Genomic DNA, 7667 nt, shown 5'->3' with positions numbered 1-7667 from the left:
TGCCCGAATATATAGGTTTACTTACCCAGCAGTCCCCTTGTCCGCCGAAACAAAAGGTAAGTTATTTTAAACTGAAACTCACCTTCCCAGCTGACACCTCGCTCACACTATCGCTGCTTCAGAAAAAGCTGATGCAACAAAAGGTAAGTTATTTTAAACTGCCTGAATATATAAGTTTTCTAACCCAGCAATCCCCTTGTCCGCCGAAACAAAAGGTAAGTTATTTTGAACTGAAACTCACCTTCCCAGCTGACACCTCACTCGCTGCTTCAGAAAAAGCTGCAGTAATCTGTAGTAATAACTTCTTACATGATTTGATGTCGTGTTATGTTTTATAGTACATCTGTGAAGCGCCTTGGGACGTTTTATCATGTCAAATCCATTATATAAATACAGTTAGTTGCTGTTGCTATGGTACTGCACATATTAAATGGAATGCAGATTCCATATTGAAATGCATAGTTTTAAAGTGCCAAGAATAATGTAGCAAGCATCCTAGGAATCAAATTCTAAATAACGCCAAGCAAGGCATAACAGCAATCAATTAAATCAGTACAATGTCCATGTACAAATTCTCACATTAAAGTATAGGTCAGCGGACTCATTATGTAAATGTGCACTGCTCGTCTCAGTCTTAGGATTCAGACATCTGTCCATCTTTAGTCATGGAGACACAAGTGAGATATTCACTTTCTGGAGGCGGTGCCGAGAACAGACACAAGGCTGATGCCAATTTCTGAGTGCATGTTTATGAGGAAAGAACGGCTGCAATTCGACTTTTCCCACTCGGAAAGGGATGTGGGGGGGTGGGGGTGGGGGGGATAGACTGTTCTTATGATAATTAGTACTTTGGAAAGGTATAATTAAAAGAAAAGCAATTTAATCCAAATTGGGAGAGCTAGACAGGGAAAAGTAAGTTAATGAATGATGCCAGGAAGTTTTGTTTTGCAGGAAGTTTGATCAGCACATGGAATAGACTCCCAGCTAGAATAGCGAAAGTGCAAAATTGTATTCATCCCCAATTGTCTAGCGATTCTGTGTTTAGAAAATGAAGTTGACTATTGGACAGCACCTGGAGAGGTTGGCATGGACTCGATGTGCCGAATGGTCTCCTTCTGTGATCTAATGGCTCTCTGGTTCTAGGAGAATGCTATATAATTTCATCCCTTCAATTCAGTAAATAAGATCCAAGAATTTCCCCTCACTGGTCAAGAGTTTTCCTTGTTTGGCACAAAGAGTTGATTCACCCGTCCTTTTGTAATACAACATAATGCAGAACTAAAATCAGAACTCCCGCGTTTCAAAATGTTATTTTTTTCTGCACGTTGTTTATAGCTTTTTTATTCAGATGAATGAACAGGCATGATTATAAATCATGATTTGCAAAGATCGTTCCTATTCTTTCAGTAACTATGTGATATCGGTAAATGCAGATAATGGAAACAATCTCGCTGCTAGATTTAAGCAGCCCATGTTTAGATGTTTATACCTGGGATACTTAGCGTGATGCAGCACTGAAACAGGCCTTTCGGCCCACTGAGTCTGTACCGACCAACAACCACCCATTTATACTAATCCTACATTGATCCCATATTCCCCACCACGTCCCCACCATTCTCCTACTACCTACGTACACTAGGATAAATTTATAAAGGCCAATTTACCTAGCAACCCGCAGGTCTTTGGCTGTGAAAGGTAACTGGAAATCCCGGCAGAAACCCACACGGTCACAGGGATAACTTGCAAAATCCACACCGTTCGTACCCAGAACCGAATCCAGGTCTCTGGAGCTGGGAGGCTGCTGCTCTACCCAGAACCGAACCCGGGTCGCTGGAGCTGTGAGGCTGGATGAAAGGGGCTGCAGTGTTTACATATTTTTTCTGTTTCTTTTCTCTTTGCATACGCGTGTTTCATTTCGCTACTGTGTTCTAATTGTCACTTCCAATGTCGAAATATCTTCAAACAGCAAATATACGAATGGTTTCCGATCGCAATACAGCGGATGTTGACAATAATCCAGAATCAACTGCAGCAGTGTGATGCAGTCAGATAGAATCTATCCAATTTCCTGTTAACATGTAAGTTGCCAAAAAGTTTTCTAAGGTTGTTAGTAGAACTGGGAGGTTGCAGCTATCACGATAGGGTTCTTTACACCAAAAGGGAAATAAGTATTTGCGCACTAATAGAGGTTTATATAATTATGAAGGGAAAATATAATAGATACTTCCACTTTAAGAGTCAAAAATTGCGGCCATACATATAAGCCAGTAACAAATCTGATAGGGAAATTAGAAGCAACTAAGTTATCCAGGGAATGTGAAATGCACTGCCACATGTAAAGGGTGCGGCAAATAGCATAAACACATGAAATGGAAGGCTAGATAAACTAATGAGGTAGAAGAGCATAAAATAATACACTGATAGTAAATAAAACAGTAAATGTTGGAAGTACTCAACAGGTCAAGGAGCATCAGTGGAGAGAGTCAAAGCGTTTACATTTCAGGTCGATATTCCTTCACAAAATTGACGTTAGATCCGAGTGTCTCTCCACAGCTGGGGCTGACCAGCTTTCAATTTGTAGCATGTTCTACTTCCATTTCAGATTTGCATTAGTTGCAGCAGTTTTCTTTTGATGATGGATTCTTCCAGCGCTTCGATGGATCAGTGTTTAGCGAGGAGCCTCGCTGTTCACCATCTAGGTGGCTGCCATCCCATGTGTGATGTGAGTCAAATCTTGATTTGAAATTCTGATTGAAAATATTATATTTGAAGTTACTGTTGGAGGGTGTGTAAAGTCACTGTCTTTGCAGTTTGTCGGGACCAAACTCTGTTCTCCATAAATTTTGAGATTACTTTACAGAGACTTCTCCATTTGTATCTGCCCATTACTGTTCTTCCTATGTAGTGGGAGAAGCATACAGTTTTGAGATTGTCTTTCTGAATATCTTTGTATCTATGTTTGGACTGTTCTATGGTTCGGGCTCCCATGTTAATTTGCGGGAATCCTCCATGAGAACCATATGGTCGATCCAGCGAGGCTGAGTTCGAATGAAATTGCACTCAATATCAGGTATGCAGCACCTTGTAAAAAATCCGGTGCCAGATATTTTGAGCTGTCATTTGATGCTGCACAGTGATATTTGTCAGTGAAGATAGGATGCATCTAGTTGCTCTGTTTGCCACTGGTAGTTTGCCAATGACTCACAACAATGGAGAACTGATGCGAAAACCACTGCCTGGTAGACTTTGCTCTTTGCTTTGAGACAGACACAATGCTCCCTTCAAAGCCTGTGGGTGAGACTACTAATGCTAGATTGATTTTATCAGGCGATGGGTGATTTTTAATCATCTAACGTGATTTTATTGGAGTGGATATAGGTTATAGTTTTGACTGTGGCTATGGGCTCTTGGTGTTTATGCACATGGCAGATTGGTACACGATATCTGTATTTTTTATATATATTGTAAGGCCAAAGCCTTCTGAGGCTTGGACAAAGCGGTCAAGAAGCAGTTGGATGCCCTGCAGAGTGTGTAATGACAGCATAGTCATAGGCACATAAGAGTTCAGTTACTAGCTGTTCTTTGAACTTTGTGATATCCTTAAGACTTTGCAGATTTAAAAGGTTCCTGTCTGGCCTGAACTGAATGCGTATTGCCAGGTCGAAAACTTTGAGTACAGATAAGAGCATGACTGAAAGGTGGCATACAGAACTGAAGCAATTTCAACAGCCTTTCTTTGTGCCATTGGTTGCACGAAAGGCATCTGATAAGGCACCATTCTGAATCACAACACCTATCATGCCGAAATGGGGTGAGCGGATGATCCTGATGATCTTTTCATAGAAGGCATATTTGTGCATTACCTTCCACAGGCCTTGATGGTTTAGTGTGCTGAAGGTCTTTGTCAGGTCAACAAACTCATGTTGAAGCCTGTGACCTGTCTGCTGGATCTTTCCTGAAGATCACACACCATAAAGATCATGTCAACTATTCCTTGTCCGGCACGAAATCCACTCTTTGATTCTGGGTACAGCTGTTGAAATATTGATAGTACTGGATGAAGTAAGGTTGCAAGTCGGTCTTGTAGATGGTAAAAGTAAGCACTTTTCCCTGAAAGGCAACTCTTGTACTTGCTCCTGTTCGTGGTATTCGCCAGAATGTAGTAAAACGTAGGTTTAAGCTGTTGTTTCATTCTCCTATTAATGACCTGTCCTTTGCTGTTCTTCTTGTAGCAAAGCTGCACTAAAGTGAGCATGAGCCAATGCTCTCTGGATGGAATTAAAATCAAAGCTACGCTAAAATTAATAGAATAACCACTGTAAGTGTCTGAAGGGATATTTCACGGAGTGGACTGAGTTACTGCCCCTGACATGTATTCTGCATATAATAATTGAGCAGAAGGAGCTGTCCTTCCATACAGAACCCAGATTGGCTACTGTTCACACTGCTGTCTTAGGTCACCTTTCATGCACTTTAGTTGATTAGAAAGAAGAGAGCTGAATGTCTCAGGCACAGCGATGCTACCTGATTTAGATGGACTTTGCAAAAGGGATTTCACTACCCGTGAGCAAAGCAGGGAATAAGGGGCCTTTATTCCAGCTGTCCCATGTCTGAGCTAATGAGCCTACGGAAATATATTTTTGTGGGTCTGTTTCTCAGCTTCTGAACATTGTATTCTCCCATTGGATAGAATATGTTCGGTAAGATTAATTCCTCATGTTGGATTTCATCAAATGTTTCGGGGCCACCAGCTGATGTTGCTATGTGCACACCGGGTTCATGGAAATCTCAAAGTATTTGCCCATTTCTTTCTGAATTCTTCAGTCAAGGAGTCGTTTGAAATATGCTCTTAATTGCGTTCAGTACCATACACGGTGAAAACGCATCTTCTAATGGGATGCAGCTTTCTGTGATGGAACCAGCTGGAGGCCCTTGAGAGTCTGACTGCCACTGTGGACCAGCAATGGTGCCAGAATTCCAGAGTGTTAAATTTTCCCGTGGAATTGTGGTCATCGTTACTTCTAAAACAATTGAACACATCTGATCAAGTGTTCTATTTTCCTAGATTTCAAAAATTTCCCTGATCCATTTGAGGTCGATATTCCTCGGCTAAAATCTGCTCTCTGTTTCAGAGAGTCAGAGAAAGAATTAGAGTGACTCAACAGAAACAAAAGTTAACAATTAACTTGGCATTTCACGATCATACGTTCCAGTATCCATTGCTGGCAAAAGGCTGTTGTGAGCCATGCAATTCTGGATCATGTGCAGTGATGATCGGTTGCAGTGTGATCAAAGACTTGGGCAGCCTTATAACAGTGGGTACTAAAGGTGGAAGTGTTTTGCCTCCAAAACAGCATTTGTCTTTTTGTGCATAATTTTTGAGAAAAACTGCTTGGAGACGCGGGAGGAACGAAACATGCACGAAAAAAAGCACCCAAGGGCTTCCACAGCACTGCCAGCAGTCAATATCCGTACTGTCAACAAGACATCCCAAATCTCCAAGGCTGGTACCAACTGACAACATGCAGAAATCCCTTTGTGGAACTGGTTTTCGAATAGATACATCCATCAGTCTGATAACTACATGTATGCCCTTTCTGTACATGTACAGAGACAAGACGATTTTGACATGGACTAACACCCATAGTGGAAAGTTTACTCGCTGATTTTCCATCTGTGGGACAATGAACTGAAGCAAGATTGTGTAAAACACAGATGCAGGATATGATGTAATGTACCTTGATTACATCATGACAGATAAAAGTGTGATCTTTCTGTGGTGAAGTTTGGAGGAGCTGGGGTCTGATCATTCTGCTTCTGCTCAGCAACTCTACTATGGGTTCTCCCACTGATTCGGCATCACTGGGCGTTGTCTCTGAGTATCATTTCCCCAATAAATCTATTACCAGAAGATGCTGCATGTAGAACTCTCACTCCTAGCACAAATGGAAATGTTCAAACTTGTCTCTCTTGCAGTATTAATCAACAGACTTCTTTAATGCACCAATCACACAAAAGCACCAGTGGTCCACCTGCCTAATACAGCTCTAGCTGACTGTAAGTTATATGGGTTTGGGGGACCAACAAATTATATGGAATGGCTCAATTAGCAGAACTGCAAAGCATAGCCAACGGATATTCATGTAGATTCTGGTGGATGGATGACATTTAATGATGTCTGAGCGTCCTTCTTGCTGGGGACGATTCCATAATCATTTAGTTTTCAACCTACATGTATACTTAATTACATTATTATATTAACTGTGTAATGTTGCTCACAGATATTCTGGTGCTATTCCTGAATTACTATGATCACAAACTCGGAGACGATTTTGCTTGGAATTTATCTATCTATTTTCATACTTTCATCTCCTTCACAAATTCAGAAAAGTCTCTTGTCCTTGTCTAACAAAACCCGTTTCCGCATTCACTCTCTATATGTTTTGCCATGTGAGTAAGCATGGTTGTTCACACACCGATACACCAAAATGATTTGATAAAGTATCACATAATAGGTGGTTACCAATACGGAAGCTCTTGGAATAGGAGAGTCAGTGTCAGCTTGGATTTAAAGATGGTGGAGGGACGGAAAACAGCGAGTGACCGTAAAGTATTGTTTTTCAGAATGGAGGGAGCTAGACAGCGGTGTTTCCCAATATTCAGTGCTGAATCTACTGCATTTGGAAGTAAATAAATGATTATGATATTGGAATATTGAGTGACATTTGAAAATTGCCGATGGCATCAAACTTCGAGGTGGGGCAGGCAATGAGGACGATACCAGCAGAAACCGGCGGACAGGTTGCAGAGGGAATTTAGTACAGGTAAATGTCAGGTGATGCATTCTGACGAATGAAGAGGGAGAGACAAGGTAGATAAAATAGTGCGGTTTTAAAGAATGTGTAGGGACAGAGGGAAGAAGGAGTTCATGTGCATTGATCTTTGAAGGTGGCAGAACATATTGAGAGATTAGTTAGCAAAGCATGTTTGATCTTGAGCTTCATAAATAGAGGCTTTGAGTACAAAAGCAGGGAAGCTATGCTGAAACTTTATAAAGCTCTGGTTAGGCCAAAACTGGAGAATTGCATCCAGTTCTGGTCACCACTCCTTAGGAAGGAGGTGAGGGTCCTTGAGAGGGTTCAGAGGAGATTTACCAAAGTGGTTCTAGGGATGAGGGATTATAGCTGCATGGTTAGATTGGAGAAGCCAGCGTGGACTTGTTGGAGCAAAGGCGATTGAGGGACGATTTGGCAGCATTGTATAAGACTCTGACAGGTTTGGATAGGGTACACAAGAAAAAGCTATTCCCATGATCCGACGATATTTCGACTTGGGGACACAGATTTAAGATTTTGGCCTAAAAGTGCAGGGGGAATGTGAAGAAAAACATTTTGGGCAGCGAGTAGTAATGACCCAGAAATTGTAGTCTTTGAGGGTCGTGGAAGCAGCGGCAATTAATGAATTCAATAGAAAATTGGATCTGCACTTGAATAAAATACACTTGCAGGGCTATGGTGAGAGAGGGAGGAAATGGGACTGATCGGATTGTTCTGTGGAGAGACAGCATGGACTCGATGGATTGAAAAGCCTCCTTCTGTGCTTTCAGAACTCTATAACTTTATGACACTATCTAATTGTTCACCATCAGAGGTCACCTTCATCCATCT

Source organism: Heterodontus francisci, chromosome 28, assembly GCF_036365525.1.
Source record: "Heterodontus francisci isolate sHetFra1 chromosome 28, sHetFra1.hap1, whole genome shotgun sequence".
NCBI classification, from domain to species: Eukaryota; Metazoa; Chordata; class Chondrichthyes; order Heterodontiformes; family Heterodontidae; genus Heterodontus; species Heterodontus francisci.
The sequence above is the reverse complement of the archived record's forward strand: the minus strand, read 5'-3'. Positions refer to the sequence as shown.